The 19,741-nt window shown below is 35.0% G+C and overlaps 1 pseudogene; it reads right to left on the bottom strand.

Annotated features, from left to right (window-relative positions):
• Nucleotides 1–14,706: 14,706 nt before the first annotated feature.
• LOC145130880 (protein SMALL AUXIN UP-REGULATED RNA 12 pseudogene) lies at nt 14,707–15,204 on the bottom strand (annotated as a pseudogene).
• Between the last annotated feature and the right edge of the window lie 4,537 nt (nt 15,205–19,741).

The raw sequence follows: 19,741 nt of genomic DNA, 5'->3' as shown, positions 1-19,741 counted from the left end.
TTGTAGATGTCTAGTTCAGACTACTATGATCTTCCCGAATCCTTTCTTTATAAAGATGATATTCCACAATACGATCAATGTGAAAGATTCATCCCTTCTTCGTTTTGTAGTGGTACTTCACTTCCTTCACCTCCTCCAATAATTCTCCCTAACCCACAAGTTCAAAGACTTGAAAAGTTCAAGGTCACTCAAGCTCAAGCCCTATTGGCTAGCAAACACCAAGATGGAAGGTCCGTGTGTGCACATGTCTTGGAGATGAAGTCACACATTGACAGGCTGGGAATGTTGGGTGTCATTGTTTCAAGGAAGTTGGTTGTTGACTTGGTTCTTCAATCACTTCCTAAGTCATATAGCGGGTTCTTTAAGGACTACTATATGGACCCTTATTGATCTAACATATCTGGTTGTTGCTGCTGAATCAGGAATGATTTAGCGCACCGGTAATGTAAATTTGATTGGAAGATATATTTCCCAAACTTCCATGGACATTCACAATGGAAACATTGGAAGTCTAGAAAAGCTTTCTCTTCCCAATGGAAAGGGATCGGTCATAGTCAACCCGGTTGACCAAATGGTAAAGAGAAGGGCTAAGTCTGAGATAGTCCCATGTACCATTCCCAAAGAGTCCATATGTTTTGTTTCCAAAAGAAGGAGGGTCATTGGTTGCGAAGCTGCCATTTTTACCTGAATGATTGCAAGGATGGTAAAGTCAAAAAGTTTGACTCTACTTCAGGTAAGTCCACTATCGAACTCGATTCAGTTCCTATTTGGAGATTCTTAATACATGATGTAATGTAATTACATTTTGATGTTTTGAAGGATCGAAAGGAAGCTTAAAGGAAGAGTAAGTTGATTCTGATCATGAAGAGATGGATTTTGGTCGCATGGTTCGATGATCAGAATTTTGAGCTGCTGCTTAAGAGTTATGATAGATTGCTTAGGAATGAGTAAACAACATAGTTTTCATTTGTAATTAGTTGTAAGGAAAAGTTTTTCCGCATTTTATAAATAAAGAAAATTTTTTGAAATTTATTTTATTTTAAGTTTCCTTACAATGGCATTTGTGAAAATTGTTGTTTATGTGTTTCCATTGATAGCAATATTGGAAATGGATTTGATTCTTTCGTTTGTGGTAGTGTCTAAATTTACCAAATAAGGAAAGATTCTCATCACCTAAGTTTCAGTTGGATAGAAACTTGGAATCATGCAAATTTTATTGTGTGATGGATGAGAACTTCATCTTTGGGAAATTAAGACTAATTCCTTGTTCACATGTATATGTGAGTAGAGTGAAGGACTAAGGGATCGGGTACACTTGGTTGTACGCTGATCAGGTCCACCACAAAGAACGATAACACTATTTGTTACGATTTACTGAAGTTTAGTAAATATGGTTATACTTACAAGATTAAGTGTAATTCTGAATCATTGGAAAAGTTTCAATGTATGGCAGAACGAATAAGAAGAATCAAATTAGGCAGAAAGATAAAAGTTTCTCCAATCTGAAAAGAAGGGAGAGTACTTTAGTATCGTGTTTTATGATCATCTTAGTGATTATGAAACCATATCACAATTGATCCTCTAAGGACGTCTTAGTGCATTTGTATGGCTAAGAAGAGGAATCGTGAATTGTTGAAATGGTTAAATCAAGAAGATAAATCATACTTCATTCCAAAATCAAGTCTTAGAGTGACATGGTATTATTAAGGCTTATAACACTCATCAAATGTAGAGTAAAATGTTTCTTACTCTTGTACATTTGAGATTGGTAAGTTGTGATGTTTTGGATAAGACAAAGATCAACTAAGACCAATTGTGTGAAGTGTTTGTCTTGATAAGAAACCGCACTAACTCTTGAATATTTGTTGTCAAGTAATGTTCCTTGACAAAGTGAATATTATATGTCAAGAGGTCAGTAGGAGTCTTAAAGATCTTGAATAGCTTCAAGAACTAATCAAGAGTAAACCTATTGTTAATCAGTAGCATACGACTTGAGGTTTGTAACCTATCGTGTTGACATATTCTTGTTTCTGTGCCAATTCCAGTTGAAGTTGACTATGCATGTGAGTTCTATGAGTGCTCAATTGTTTGCATAACAATTTGGAAGCAATGGTAGGCCATTGTGCTGCCAGGTGGCAAGAAATTAAGATTGAACAAGTTCAGTCCATATGAGTTTGGATTTGTCACTAACCTTGTCTTGTGTTTATGGTTATGACAAATTCACATGGATAGGAACACATACACCATACAATCTAAGTGTCATAAGGTTTCTCTCCAATTCATGGAAATGATTGTGAGGAAATGCTTTCACTAAGTAGATTTTAAGGAGATAGCAATTGTGATATTTGCATTCTCAAATTCGATTATGATTACGACATCCCTCTTCATAGTTCGAATTGTGAGAAATGGCAAAAGCTCTAAACATTTGAGACTTATTGCTGTAAGTTCTAAAATTGTTTAGACTCACATGTGAGCTATATAAGGAAAGGTGTATAAGTTTGAGGAGCCTAGATAAAGTCTTATTGAAGCATATCGTGTCAGAAATCTGAACTTTGGTAAGAAAGTCAATAAATATTTATTTCTAGAAGTCCAGCTGATTTATGAGTACATGTCAAAACTAGTGGGAGCATAAGTGTTATGCTGGTAAGATAATAATTATTATGTTAGTGGGAGCATAATTATTATGGTAAGTGTTGCAAGTTAGCAATGTTAATTATAGAAAAACAAAGTTTCAATTTGCAAAGTTGTAGAGTTTGAAAAGTTGTTTTGCTATAATTAAGGGAGAGGAATTTATACTTCGTTTCAATTCTAAAAGCATAGATTGTGAGATTTTAATCAAATTTAGTCAAGGACATATATGAATGTTATGTTGAAAAGATTCGACATAATGAAATTCTATATATGGAAATGTTATAGCAAGATACTGGTAAAGTACCAGGTCGTTAATATGAATCATGTCCCATGTGCTTCGGATATAGGATCGATTGCATGTGCTATAATATTCTCCTGTTCTAATTTTCCATATTCCTAGGGCATTAAGAAGGAAAAGGGTCTAGAACAAGATATGACTAAAATGGTTAAGCAATTGCCGAGGACAATCTGAGGTTTACCAAAGATTGGTTGCTCATGGATAGTTGGAAGTAAAGTGTAAATTTTGGAAGGACCATATTGACATACTCTGAGAAGAGGTAACTCTTGTTCAGAAGTGATAGTCAAAATGGAATTATGTAAATGTTCCATAAGTGGAAGTTAATCATAAAATATGTGTAAGATTAGAAACCTTAATGCAAAAAGGATGTTCAAATGTATGTACTTTGAATATGAGACTTCGCTTCCATGGAATTGGTCCAGTAACCAATGTCCAAAGGGAATACTTTGTAATATCATTGGCATAGTCTTTCTGACCTTTGTGCATTGACATTACAAGAGGATTATTGCATTTAAGTTTCGAATCTAACAGATTATAGTAAATGGCAAGAATTTGGCATTCTTACATTTACGATAAGGATTTGGAATTGTGAAATGAGCATCATTGAAATGTTGTCCATTGATTTATTTCACAAAGAGAGGACCATAGGTAAACATAGTGTGCATGCTTGGAGCATGGCATAACTATTGTTTTAATTCAAATATTAAGTTGATTAATCGAAAGATTATACAATGAATAATGTGTAATCAATATGGTGATTAAATAAAAGGTGTTTTATTTATATTCATAAGTTCTGAGACCACATTGGATTCGATTATTCTTGTGTTTCACTTTGCATGTTTTGACTTCCAGAATAATAAGATTATTCAAACTATCCACAGTCGATCATACTTTGGAAGTAGGTATTGAGGCAAGAGTGTCATGAATCTGATTGTAGATTGTCTAGGTGTTTTAGATATAGCACAAGTTTGTTGTAGTGTTCATGAGTGCTCCTGGAATAAGATTCGAGTATTGGATTAAACCCACGCTCATCTGAATCACTTCATGGATTTTATCACGAGTGTTTGTGAGACGATAATATCTTATATTCTTAAAACCAAGACATGTGAGTTGTAATTTGCAAGTCGGTTGCACATTGACATATGTAAACGCACCAGTAACTTGGTGTTATAAAACATATTGTTGTGTGTGATTTGATAAGTAAGTACAAGCAAGCATTTGAGTCGAATTTTATCCATTCCTTTTACCCTTAAAGGGATAAAAGCGATATTTGTGGGCCCCTCGATGATTTAGTGATGGCACCCTAAGCGCTTGGCCAAGCCTGGATTGATTTGAATTGTTTAATTAGTCAGTCGTCATAAATCGGAAATCGGGAAACAACAGATGGATAGAGAGAATGATTATAATCCATGTCTCAATCCATATGATATCTTATAGAATGGAGGAATATATGATCCCTTATCTAATGGACACGTCATTGACTAGGTCAGAGTTCGACAGCGGCTTTTAAGAGCTACGATTGCTAGTCGGGATTTTGGAGTCGTACTTGCAATAATAGTTACTAGACTTATCCAAGTGGGAGACTGTTGGATTAGGTGTCTATGCCCATAACTATTATTGGTATGTACTTGACCCGAGAGTAGCATGGTCCATTTCGGGTTGCATATCACCAGGACAATTTGATAGGATGGATACTTGAGTAAGAGGTTACTTATTAATTATTAATATATTATAAGTTCTAATATATTAATATGAAATCATATTATTTAATTAGTATTGATCAAGAATTAATTTGGAATTAATTGTGTGATCAAAAGAGACTAATTAAATATATGGGGATTAATTTGGTAAATCAATGATTCTTATAGTGGGCCAATTGTTATTTAGGATGGGCTAAACCAATATGGTAGTCCATGGATAGTCCATGGAGGTTTAACCCATGGAGCCTAAGTAATATGAAAGGACATGGGCATTAGGGTTTACATGGATGTAACCCTAGACTTTGACACACTATAAAAGGACTCCCTTGGCACCCAAAATCGACTACTAGAGTTCTTGGTGTTCATTAGAGCCGATTTTGGAGTTAGCAACATCTCTATCAAGTTCTCCATTGTCCTAGGTGTGTTGTGAGTCGTTTAAGGCATCACACTTGCGGTGCTAAGTTCTTAAAGGCCAAATACAACAAGTTCTACAAGCTACATAAAGAGGTAAACTCCTAACTAGTATTTTATGTTGTTTATGTCAATTGTTTGCTAGTTGTAGGCTTGATGCTTTGGAAACAATATTGCATGTATAATTAGAGAAAAAATAGATCCAATGAATTTAGGGTTGTATGTGCACGATAGGATGTTGTAGTATACTAAAACCCAACACTGATATGCTAGGTAGATACCGGTTGAAAGAGACTGAAGGGGTAGGCCAGCACCCTGATATGCTAGGCAGTTACCGATTGAAAGAGACCGAAGGGGTAGGCCAGTACCCGGATATGTTAGGCAGTATGTTTATTTTATGGTATGTGGTATGATGGGGGAACTCACTAAGCTTCGTGCTTACGGTTTTCAGTTTTGGTTTCAGGTACTTCTTTTGCAAAAGGAAAGGAGTCGGCATGATCGCAGCGCATCACACTATGTTTTCCGTACATGAGATCTTTGGGATTATACTCTGATATTGTTTCATTATGACATGTTTTGATTATTGACATACTGGTTTTGATATGGGATGACACTATGGATGTTTTTTTATACTATTGGTTTTATAATAACTTAATTAAAAATGAAATTTTTGGTCTTGAGTTTTGGGATGTTACGGTCACCCACCTAAATCAGAGAAGCTTGAGCTGATACATTCTGATGTATTCGGTCCCACATCAGCTTCATCAATAGAAGGTTCCTGGTATTACGTTACCTTTATAGATGATGCTACAAGAAAGGTACGAGTTTACTTTCTGAAAAATAAATATGTCGTTTTCTCTACTTTTAAAAGGTTCAAAGCTGTTATGGAGAATGAGACGAATATGAAGATAAAATGTCTGAAGTCAGATAATGGGGGTGAATACAGTAGCAAGGAGTTTATTGATTATTGTGCAGAACACGGGATCTGTATGTTGAATACTATGCAAGAAGCACCTCGGTAAAAATGTGTTGCAGAGAGGATGAACAGAACATTAAACTAGAGAGCTAAGAGCATGAGGTTACATGCAGGGTTACCAAAAAATGTTTTGTGCAGACGGAGTGAGCACAACTACTTACCTTATAAATTGCAGTTTAAAATTCCAAAAGAGGAATGGCAGAAAAGGTAATTATCTCTCTCTCACCTTAAAGTATTTGGTTGTAATGCTTATGTCAAGGTGTAAGATGCAGAAAAAGACAAACTTGAAGCCAAAGCTAAGAAGTGTATCTTTATCGGGTAGGGGCTGGATGATATGGGTTATAGATGTTGGGATAACCAAACCATGAAAGTGATCAGGAGTAAATATGTCACTTTTAATGAAGATGCCATCTATAAAGATGATCTAACTATGGCTCCGAGCAAAAGCAAACAAAGTCAGAAGGCGGTGTTCGAAGATTTGACTGATGTTGATGTTTTTCAACCTAAAACAAGTGAAGGCTTAGAAAATAGTGAGAGTGCTGAAGAGATAATAAATACTAAAGTCGGTGGGAGTTCCGAAGATAAAGACTCAAAAACCGAAATCCCAGATCAATCAGAAAATGAAGCCCCAAATCAGACAGGTGTTGAAACTCCTAATCTCATAAGATCGACTAGAGATCGAAGACTGACTAGCAAATATTCTCCATCAGTTAATTACTTGTTACTGGTAAAGAATGGAGAGTCGGAGTCTTATCCAGAGGTGCTGAAACTAAAAGACACTATAAAATGGAAGAAAGCCATGAAGGAGGAGTTGGGTTCACTTGACAAGAAAAATACTTGGTCCGTGGTCAAATTACCAGTAGGAAAGAGAGCTTTTCAAAATAAATGGGTGTTCAGAATCAAGGATGAGATGGAAGCAAGAGATATAAATCCAGACTAGTTGTAAAGGGTTTCCAACAGAAATAGGGGGTTGACTATAATGAAATCTTTTCGCTAGTTGTGAAGATGACTACTATTCGGCTGGTCTTCAGTATTATGGTTGCTGAAAATTTACATCTGGAAGAGCTGGATGTTAAGACTGCATTCTTACATGGTGACCTTAAGGAAGATATTTACATGTCCCAACCAGAAGATTTCCTGGTAAATGGTAAGGAGAATCTAGTGTGTAAACTGAAGAAGAGTTTATATGGACTGAAACAAGCCTCAAGGCAGTAGTATTTAAAATTTAATAGCTTCATGCAGAAAAATAGGTACAAGAGATGTGAGATGGACCATTGCTATTATCTGAAAAAGTTCAGGTCCTCTTACATTATTCTTTTATTATATGTTGATGATATGTTGGTTGCTGGACCAGACATACAGGAAATCAACAGACTGAAGTAGCAGCTCTCCAAAGAGTTCGAGATGAAGGACTTGGTAGCTTCCAAACAAATTCTTGGGATGAGCATAGTTAGAGATAGAGTTGTTGGAACTGTGAAGCTTTCACATAATAAGTATATCAAAAAGATTCTAGAAAAGTTCAACATGACTGAAGCAAAACCAAGAAATACACCTTTGGGAAGTCAGATAAAACTTTCCAAGAATTAGTCCCCAAAGACTGATGAAGACAAAGAGGAAATGGCCAAAATCTCGTATGCATCAACAGTTGACAACACGATGTACATTATGGTGTGCACCATACTGGACATTGCACATGCAGTGGGAGTTGTGAGCAGATTTATGTCAAATCCAGGTAAAGAGCATTAGGAAGGGGTCAAGTGGCTGTTGCATTACTTGAAAGGTACTTATGAAGTTGCTCTATGTTTCAGCAGAAATAAAAGTGATTTTGGAAGGATTCATTGATGCTGATTTAGGAGGATGTCCGGACTTCAGAAAAGGGTTGTCCTTTCAACTACGGAGGCAGAATATATGGCCATTGTAGAAGCAAGCAAAGAGTTGATATGGTTGAAGAATTTTCTGTCAGAACTGGGAATAAAACAAGAAGATTGTGTTCTCCACTATGACATTTAAAGTGCAATGCATCTCACGAAAAATCCGTTGTTTCACAGTCGAACGAAACACATAAAGATGCGATATCATTTCGTACAAGAACTGTTAACTGATAGTACACTAAATCTGAATAAAATTCTTGGTACGAAGAATACAGTTGATATGTTTACTAAGGTGGTACCAACTGATAAGTTGAAGTTGTGCATGGCTTCAACTGGGCTTCCAGGAACTTGAAGAGAAGGCAGGGACTAGAGAGATAGACAAGTGTTACAGAGGATATAGTCTTTTTTAGAAGCTGAATGATGATCAACCCTCCAAGTGGGAGATTGTTAGATCTGGAGACTTATCACCAGATCTAGAATTTTAAAGACTGAAAAAAATTTTGGGCTTTTTTTGTGTTTTTTTTTTCAGTCGGGCTTGGTCTTTTAGGTTTAGGTTAGATTTTCTCATTTATATATTTATGAATTGTCGTATCTGTAACATTGTAGCAGAAAAGCTTGTGTAGAATAAAATTTCTCTCTCTCTCTCTCTCTCTCTCTCTCTCTCTCTCTCTAGTTCGACAGTAGACGTAGTCTATAGCAAGATAGTGTGAACCACTTAAATCCATGTGTTATGTGTGCTGTGATTTCGTTTCTGATCTCTCATATTTCTCATATATGTTTTTGTTTATCGTTTTCTTCTATACCTAACAGTCCTCACAAAAATTAAACAATATACTTGATCTACTACTTCATTAAATAAAGAAGCAAATGTTGTTATATTAGGTAACAATTACAAAAATGCCCATACACATTTGTCTTGGCAGTTTCCAAAATAAGCTACTAAATGTTGGGATCTACAACCAACATACTATGGCTGTGACAACACTAGTACATAAACACCAAAAGCTAATTACATCAATGACCAAAAGACATCTACATATACCCAAACACCCTACTCCCACTTAATTCAATGTTCCTTTCTACTAAAGCACCAAAGTGCAACAACCATAGAATGATCACAACCACAACTTTCAACATGCAATTTTACTGCATGGAAGCATCCAATTTGTCGTTAAGAATCATCACAACTTCCTTCTCATTTGTTACCTTCTTCTCAAGCTTGTCAATAACCGAATTTTCTGTTGAAACCAGAAACTCCAACTCCACAACCCTCTTCCTAAGGTTGACCAGTTCAGCCAAGTCCTCCATTGATTCTACCTGTTGCTTTAATGTTCTGATAAGGTTCTTGTAGTACCCCTCAGGCAGCTCATCGTCTTTCCAAAAGAAGTAATCACAGCTTTTTAATGTTGTCTGAAATATACACCATTGTCAAATTGTATGAGATCTTAGAGTTATATACACTAAATAAATGCTACAAACAAATCATTCCTTTCAACATTTTCACAAAAATCAACGAGATTACACTGTTAGGGTTTTCTTAGGCTTATCTAAATTCATAAATGCTACAAATCATATTATTATTGAAGATTACAAGAAATCACGAGCATGCGAGCTTACCAAACTGTTGCGACAGTTCCAGAATCGCCTTCTCGGGTCATGATATTTCCAGCTCGTTCGTTCATTCGCCGACTTGTCACACCCACAAGTTTTCAGCTCATTTGACTCCCTAAACTTACCTATTCGGATAGGAGGGTTTCTGGAAGAAGAGATCGAGGATCATGACATTGCTTTGGATCTGTGCTCGACAGAAGCTTACATGGAAATGGAAAGATTGAAGGTGAGGGTGTTCCATTTACGAGTTTTAAGTTTTTTGTATAAGGGGGTAATTGACGTGGAGTTAACTTGGAAAAAACATGGCAGTTTCCAATTAGCTTCCCCTACACGTCAGATGTCAGGTAGGATGTGAAACCAGAAAACCTTCTCAAATCGGTCACACTGGTGTAATTGACAGCTACAGCAAAACATTAATGGTCTATTGTGCAAAAAATAACATAGTTGGTCAAATCAAACCAAACCCAAAAGTTAGTTGTGCTACAGTAGCATTTTCCCTTGGAAATAATATTCTATATTGGATTTTTTATTGCTTTTCCTGTCAAATTACCGATTCTACCCCTACATACATGGTTACCAGATACCTACGGTTCTATTTTTCTTTTTTTTATCACAATTAAATATTCTTTTTTTAATATGAAAAGAATTGATCGTTCAAGTATTCAAAATTTCATGGGTAAATAAGTGGAAGAGAGGCAGATGTATAGCGTATGTATTCGATCAATGAGAAAATGAGTCCAATTATAAATGATCAAACCTATGGGACTTAAGGAATAATATATAAAAAAAAGCAAAAATATTATTTCTGGTACAAAAGTTCCTATAAAAATGGGAAATGTTCTACCTTTGAGTGTGGTTTGAACTATTGATTTACGTAATTGAAAGTAATCATTTAAGTTTACGTTTATATATATTTCAGATTTCGAACATAGAAAAACTATCATGAAATTTCAAAAACAAGTCTGAAATCCAATAAAAATTTTCAAAATTTAAGAAAATGTTTTGATTTTTAGTGAAATCCACAAAAAGTTAAAAAAAAACATAACAAATGAGAAGTAGATGACACAAACTTAAAATATAACATTTTATTGAAAAACAAGTTATATTAACTTCTAACCAATTTGAGTAGGTTAATAATAAATTAAACATAAAAGTTTTATATAGATGTAACGGGTAAACAAACAACAAGTTGCGTCACAATCCTTTTTTGGATGGCAAAACCATTTTTTTTTAAAACATCTAGGGTGTTTGGTACAGGGAAATAAAAGCAGAGAAAATGAATTAATTCATTTTTCGTTGTTTGGTTAATAAAAAAATAAGGAATTGAGAAATAAACCAATTCATTTTCCATCAAAATAATTATCTATTTTTAAAAGAGAAAAGGGGAGAAAAGGAAGTCGTGCGTGGGTCGAGAATAAAAAAACGGAGAATTCATAGCCCCTCCCCCCCCCCCCCCCACACACACACACACACATTTGATCCCCAGTACATGCAATTTTTGAGTTTTTTCAAACGATCGCTACTGGATATCATAGAATCGTAGTGATCATAAGAATTCCCGTCACGACTTCACTCTTCTTTGTAGCAGCATCTTGGTCGATTTTGGCATCATCGATCCTCTTCCAGTTGAAGGTATGACTTCATGTTTCTTTTTTATTCTCCTTGTTGGCCGATTTTGTGCTAATTTGTTGTGAATTTTGTTTATGAATTGCATCTTTTTACATGTTTGAATCTTCCTATGTTGAAATCGATCTTGGTGGTTGAATCATGTAGATAAGTGTTCAATGATGATCAATTGCTATTTGTTCATTGTTTATGCTTGAGTTGAATGGACAAAAGCAATTTATTTTACAATTTCAGATTTTTTAGATTTTTTTTTTCTCCAATTTGAACCATCATAAAAGCTTCATAGAAGCTTAGAATTAGGCGATTTTTTTTTCCAGATTATACTCCTCTGTTTTGTCTACATTTTAGCAGAAAAAAAATAGCTTAATTGGTTAAGTTTTGTTTGAGTTATACAACCCCAAACAGGGGCTGTTATGATTGTTGTATAATATTTCAGCACTTTTTATAAATTGTCCAACTTTGAACCATCATAAAAGCTTCATATTAGCTCGGAATGATGCGACGTTTTATCCCAGATTGTACTCCTCAGTCTTATCTACGTTTTAGCATCAAAAAACGACTTAATTGGTTAGTTTTTGGTTGAGTTATACAGCCCCAAACATGGGCTGTTATGGGCTGTTATGATTGCATAATATTTCAGCACTTTTTATAAATTTTGTCCAACTTTAAACCATCATAAAAGCTTCACACAAGCTTGGAATGTTGCGATTTTTTTCCAGATTGTACTCCTCTGTCTTGTCTACGTTTTAGCATCAAAAAACAGCTTAATTGGTTATGTTTTGGTTGAGTTATACAACTCCAATCAGGGCCTATTATGATTGTTGCATAATATTTCAGCACTTTTTATAAAATTTGTCCAACTTTGAACCATCATAAAAGCTTCATACAAGCTCGGAACGATGCGATTTTTTTTCCAGGTTGTACTCCTCTATCTTGTCTATGTTTTAGCATCAAAAAACAGTTCAATTGGTTAAGTTTTGGTTGAGCTATACAGCCCTAAACAGTGGCTGTTAGGATTGTTGTATAATATTTCATCACTTTTTATAAATTTTGTCCAACTTTGAACCATCATAAAATCTCCATACATGCTCGGAATTATGCAATTTTTTTTCAGATTGTACTCCTCTATCTTGTCTACCTTTTAGCATCAAAAAACAGGTTAATTTGTTAAGTTTTGGTTGAGATATACAGCCTCAAACAGGGGCTGTTAGGATTGTTTTATAATATTTTGTATTCATTGTGGTATGATAATATTATGTTTAATGTTAGGATTGTAAAAAATTGTAGGCATGGTTGGACGAAACAAACACACATGAACTACTGAAGAGGATGCAAAGTTAATTGAAGCATTGTTGGAGTTACATGTATCCGGAAAGTATAATGGTGCCGATAACGGATTCAAACCTGGTTATTTAAAGGCAGTGCAACAATTACTAGATGTAAGTCTTCCTAACTTGGGTTTAAAAGCAGAGCCTCATTAAATCGAGGATGAAGACATGGAAAAACCATTTCAACATCATGCACGACATGGTATACAGAACAAACACGAGTGGATTCGGCTGGGATACGGATAAATGTTGTGTTACCGTCGATGCTGAAGTTTGGGATGAGTACATAAAGGTACTATAATGATTATGTTTGTAGTATTTTTGCATCATTAAAACATATTGTAAATGAATAGTAACCAATTAATTTTGTTTCATTCTTGTAGAGTCATAAAGGTGTTGTATGTTTTCGCGATAAACCATTTCCCCAATTCGATAACCTATGTAAAATCTTCGGTAATGATAGAGCTACTGGTCATGGAGCTACTGATCTCAGAGAAGATGTGATTGAAGAGACACAAAGAAGCTCACCTGTTGATGTGGAAGGGTTGGAAAATATTGTTGAAGAGACGCAACAAATTGCTCGTGGCAATAGTAAACGCAAAAGGCCTCCAACGGATGACACCGAAAGCTCTTATAAGGAAGTTGCGAAAGAAATGAAAGATACTTTCAAGGAGGTTGGTGAAAAACTTAATGAAACAATATACAATATAGGAAGGCAAGAAAATAAGGAAGCATGTGATATGATAGATAAAGTTATCGAATATATACAACGCATGCCAAATATCAATGTCAAACAGCGAATTAAGGTGACATGTTTAACAAATCATGCCCGGACGTTTTTTATGATGACAGAAGAAGAAAAGATTTGTTACATGGAGATGATTGCGGGTGGCTCAATATCATGATTATGTTATTTTAAGTTATGTTTTTTTTTACGAATATTGAAGTTGACTCTTTGCACATTCTGTATTAGACATAGTTATGTTTTTTTAATTGTTTGGAATATTGAATTATACTTTTTGCATATCCAGATTGGACATAGTTTTTGAATGGTATGATTTTCATATTTCTTTAAAATCTATTTGTAAGTTATTCTTTTATATTAGAAATATGTTTTCCAATATAAGATGTATACAAAATAATATTAATTGATTAGAAAATAAATTATTTAATAACAATTAATATTAAAATAAAAAAAAATTAAAAACATAAAAGATGCATATTTTGACTAATTAAGATGTACATCATAATGTATTTTTATAAAAAATGTTGTTTGAAAATGAATAAACAATATAAAAAACTCATTTCCATTTTATTGATTAATACAACCAAACAAGATAAATGATTCTCAAAAAACATTTATCTAATGGATTCTCAGTTCTACCAAATAGGGAAGTCAATTCTCTTTCTTCAACTTAATTTTTTTTCTCTGCATTTTCATTCTCTGCAACTTTCTATTTCCCCGTACCAAATCCACCCCTATAGATCTAGGGTCGTAACATAGTAATGATCCATATTTTATTAAGAGTTGTACAACATCGGGTTTTTCAAAACAATTGATATTTAATTTTTCTTTTAGATTTCAATAAAACAAAACATTGTATAAAGATTCCAGAAATATTCATCCGGTTTCAATATTGTTTTTGAAATTAAAGAATCAACTTTTTTATATCCTTATAAGTTTAGTCCAAAATGCATATTATATATTTGAATATCCGTTTTAAAATAAATATTCCCTCATAACATTTAATGGGCCTAGTTTAGCCTCTCAATTGTGGATTGGGGACACGATTGTCGAAGCTGCATTTCTTTGACGCTGTAAATGAGGCAGAATGTAGGGACGAAACAGCCGAGCATCAAAGTAAGCACCAAACATAGTCAAACAAATTCAAAATCAAACCCTAAAAAATATTCATCATCAATTATCACAATTGCTAAATTGCTAGAAGCATGATTTTGTTACAGGAAAAAAAAACCCTAGCAACCCCCACATTTGGGATAATTTGGCAATTTCATCTCATTGAAACCCATTTAATCATAGAACATCAACAGATTTGGGTTCAAGGATGCTTGCAAACTCGACAAAGACTAGAGGGGATCGAATTTAATCAATCCACCATCTATACACAAAATTCAAAACCTAACCCTAACCCTAACCCTACACCTACCCCCAATTGACAAAAGAGATGGGACACGAACCTGTGCTGTGACATCGCACAAGATCGGGTAGGCATTTAAGACGCCGCACCTCGTCTCAAACTCTAGCTTTCTGTAATAGGGGAGTGAAGCTACGGCAATTAGAATTGTTAACATCCTTACAGTACGAAGAAGAATCGATCGCCAAATCGGCAAACATCGCCGTGAAATCGTCTAAGTCCAGCGCACATACTCCAGTCTCGTTGCTCTCCAAAACCTTCAACAACCTCTTGAAGAAAATCACATCGCAAGGGATGACAAGTCCACCGGTCGTCTGGAATCCGAACTCTTCCTCGGCCTTGTTGAGTAACGACACAAACACCGGCATGTTCAGGAACCGCGTCGGAATGACGAATCGGTGACGTTCCGCTCCAACGTAAACGGCGAGGGATCCAGGGGAGGGGATGCGGGGTTGTTGGCGAGTCGCGGCAATTTCGGATTCTGAGTCAGACGTGAAGGAATCGGTATTGATACAGCGTCGACGCCATCGTTGCATGACCTGTTTGAGACGGACGATTTGACTGATTTTGTTACCCTTCTTCACCAGAGACGCCATTAGAGAGATTCGAAGCGGCAGTTAGAGAGTGGCAGACATGTTGCAAAAAGGTTACGATAGCTTGAAATATAAAAAGGAGAGAGAGAGAGAGAGAGAGAGAGAGTGTCCATCTCGAATAGATAAAAACAGTTGCTACCGTTTTCTCTTCTTTTTCCAACTTTCATTTAATAAGAAAAAAAAATCAAATAAAAAGATTAACCAATAACTAATTAATTTTTGATAAAATTGCAAGTTTGGTCCGTATGTTATATCAAAAATTGGATGTTTGGTCCAAAATATTTTGGAATTATACTAGTGATCTAAAAAGTTTTATTTGTTGTGATTTGGTCCAAAGTTATTTGAAAATTTAAATGACAAATTTTCCTTTTTAATTTTGATTTTTTCATTTTGATTACAAAAATTAAAAAAATAAAATACAGAAACTCTCTCTCTCTCTCTCTCTTATTTTGTCATCCGCCCAACTGGAACCTCTACTAAGGGAAATAAAATCAAACCCACACCATCACCACCATATATTATGTTGGAACACAAGCTTCACCTGCACCGACTTCGTTTCCGATGAAGAACATTTTCTATTGCCTACATCTCTCAGATGTATATCTCCGGGCACAACGAGATTTGGAAACTCTAGTTCTGACGATTGGTTCGACGAGGTCTGGGGGGTTTAAGTTAACAGGGTTTGATTTCATGGAGCTTTCAGGTCATCAAACCCGAAAACCGAGAAACAGAAGAAAGAGGAATGACGAGGGGTGGTCGACGACGATAATTCTTAAAAAAACCCATAAAATCGTTTTTTCACAAACCCAGAAAATTGTCATCTGATTTCTTTTATGTGTGTTTTGAAGAGGAAACCCAGAAAATTTGGTGTCAATGTAAGATCTGAGAAAGGAAACCTAGGAAATCGTCAATTGATTTCACCTGATTTCGTGTATTTGATTTTGTCATTTGATTTTGTGTAAGTATGTGTGTTCATATCTTATTTTGTGTGTGTGTGTGTTTGTGTGTGTTCATCTAATTTCGTATGTGTATTCATCAGATTTTGTATGTATGTTCATCTGATTTCGTGTGTGTACATATGATCTGATTTGTGTGTATGTGTTCATCTGATTTCGTATGTGTATGTGTGTGTACATTTGATCTGATTTTGTGTGTGTGTGTGTGTGTTCATCAGATATGATTTTGTGTATGTATTCATCAGATAGGGGCGAACTTAAGAACAAACCCATATTTGTTTGCATGGTTTTTGTTTCTAGGATGATTTTTTGATGGAGATGAAGTGGAAGAAAAAATTTAGGTGGAGATGAAGGTGGCAGACGGTGGTCGTGGCGGACGATGGTCGAACGGTGGTGGTGGAAGATGTTCTTAAGTGTTATTGAATCTATGAATATGTTCTTAAGTGTTTATCAAACACTCACACACGCATATATATATATATATATATATATATATATATATATATATATATATATATATATATATATATATATATATATATATACGTACTGTCACACCCCCGAACCAGACGGCGGAAACGTCCGAGGGCTCGCGTGACTTAAATTGAATATCATCACAATGATTATACATGAAACACAACATAAACTTCACCATGCATTAATACATAACGATTTACATTGTTCACATCCAGTACATTGTTTAAATATTACATATCCATAGCATCAATTGTTTGAGAGTTTTCAAAACATAACATCTTAACATACTTGATATTACCCTTCAGCTTACCTGTTACCTGAGAATACAAGTTATTTTGAAAAACGTCAACATATGAAATGTTGGTGAGTTCATAAGCAGGGTTGTGATAAAAATGATTTGTGTAGTTTATAAAACCTAGAAAATCCGATATTTTCTGAAAAGACAATTGTTTACTAAAGTGTGAAGATCCATAAGTTGGTGCATGAATGATTTCAAAACGTGTATAAATGGGAAGTTTTGCATTATAGATATTGAAAAATACAAGCGAGTGGTGTTGATTTCCTCGAAAAACCCGATGTTTTCCGATAACATAATATAATTATTTCAAATTGTATATCGCCACAACGAATGAATTTGATTACTCTTCCTTGATTACTCGGATGGTATTGGATTTATTTAATTACGTGAGTCGTTATAACCATGCATAATAATGACTAGTTCGTCTGTCTTGGCATCCTAATGTATGCCGGAATTGATCTTAAGATTTTGTCACCCTAGACTGGCCAAGTCTAACTGTAGCGAACAGCTGAGGTGTGGGGGAGTCACCCCCGTATAGATCTATACACAAACTCTCGCTCTCCTTCCAAGAGACTTTGATTATAACTACAGACTACGAACGACCCTTAGAAGTATCGCCCGTTATTACTCACTTAATCCAAACAAAATTGATTACTATTGATTAACGACCTGGATTTTGTTTACTTTGATTTCAAATAAGCCTAACAAACGAGGAGAAAAGGAATACAAAGTCCTTCTTATCACGTGTGTTATTTAAGGCTGTTGGTTATACGAAGGACGCATTGGCCCATTTCATATTTGATTTAATTTGGACCTTACTAGCAATGCTAATGGGCCACCAAGGCCCAATAGCATATATATGCCATTGAGGGTCCCTTAAACATGTAATTGGGTCACGGGAGGCCAAATAAACATTTATTATTAGTGTTAGGCCCAAAAGTCATGTCAATGGGCCACGAAGGCCCAATAAGCATGATTAGGATCTTTCAAGCCCAACTATTTGGATATTTACTTGTTTTAGGTATAGTATAATTGTTGGAAAGTTTGATTGAACAATTTGTTAAATTCGCAACGGCACGAAACTTGTCGGTTGTTTATAACGATATTTGAAAATATATGTATATTCTTCATTCTATTTTCATAAGTTGTAATTTGGTATTCTTTTGACCCAAATATCTTAAAACCAAAATAATTGTCTCAAAATATTGATTTGACCCATTCAGCCCTTTTTTAATAAAAATGACAATTTTGGTCCCTTACATAAAGAAAAAGACATTTTTGGCCCTTAACTCATTTTCTTGACATTTTTGACCAATAGACTTGTTTAAATAAATGTTTTTAGCTCAAAATTTACTCTTTGACAGTTCTAGCCCTTCCAGCAAAGAGTCTTTCGGTTAAAGTCCAACTTTTTCGCAACTTTTACAATTTTGGCCCAAATTCCAAAAACTTTACATTTTTATCCTTTTTGGAAAAGAAAAACATTTTATCCCTTGAAATAGTTTTGTTTACCCCTTTTACCCCCTGTTTCGAGAATTGTACCATTTCAGCCCCTTAAAAATCGTATTTTTGCAATTTTTGGGCCTTTGGGCCGAAAAGCCCAAAAATTAGCCCATTAAGCTACAATTTACATTTCTAGTCCTTTAAAGAGTATAATACTCATAAAAACATTTGTTTTTACTGTTTTGACTCTTTTAATTCTTAAGAAAACCGTAAATGACAAATTTCAATCCCATTTTTGTTTATTTGACAATTTTAGCCCAAAAGTGAGTTTTATGTTGCAATATGTTTATTATGACTTTGGATAGAAGTTTTTCTTGACTTGTTTAGTGAAATATATGTTAGATCATGTTTGTTTCCCTTCTTGTTCCATAGATCTCGAGATTTCTTCCCTTTTTGTTACATATTTACCACATGAACACATAAAATCACACATACATACATGAAATCACACATAATATACACATACACATAGATCTACACATTTTACTTGTATTCTCCCCCATTAAACTTGTGAAACCGAAAATAGAGGGGTATGAACTCACCTTTGCTTGTTGTTTTCGATTTTGAGGGAAGAAATGAAGAAAGTTTGGTCCTAGCAAGCCTTCTTGGGTGGATCTCGATCTTAGAGGTTTCTAGGATGATGATCATGAGTTTATATGAGTTAAGAAGAGATTTTTGATAAAACAAAGAATCTAGATCATGGATCCAAGCATCAACTTACCTAAGATGATGATTTTTGTGGAATAACCTCCTTGAAAAGCTCTTAATCTCGAAAAATTTTGAAGGAGAAGTGAAAGTGTTCTTGAGAGAATTTGGAAAGAGTTGGAATGAATTTTTGTGTGTGTGTGTGACCTCTCGGCCGAAAATAAGAGGAGAGGGAGAGAAAGAGAAGAGAGAGGAGTGATAGGATGGTGCATGGAGACATGTGAGGTTTTGCATGGATGTCCATTATGTAATAAGGAGGTGGCTAACCCTCCTTTTTCATCAATTTCCATTTTTTTTTATTTTCTTCTTGGGCCGAGAAAGAGAGAAGAGAAAGAAGATTTTGGGCCTTTTGTGCTTAAGTCCATAATATGGGCCCATTTTGATGATTTTCGGCCCAATTGGTCTTTGGAGATGGTTCACGGCCCAAAATAAATCAAAGTATGAGTTCTATGGCCCTTTAGGGCTAATTAAAATTGTTGTGGCCCAATTACAGTATTTTATTTCATTCCAGGCCCATTATGGCCCAAAATGTTAAAATAAAAGAAAGTGGGTCCAATTAGAGCCCATGTAAGAGTTCTAAGCCCAAAATAGTCAAATTGGAAGC

This window comes from Lactuca virosa, chromosome 8 (genome assembly GCF_052849685.1).
Source record: "Lactuca virosa cultivar CGN04683 chromosome 8, Lactuca_virosa_CGN04683_v6, whole genome shotgun sequence".
NCBI lineage: Eukaryota > Viridiplantae > Streptophyta > Magnoliopsida > Asterales > Asteraceae > Lactuca > Lactuca virosa.
This window is presented reverse-complemented; position numbering and strand designations above follow the sequence as displayed.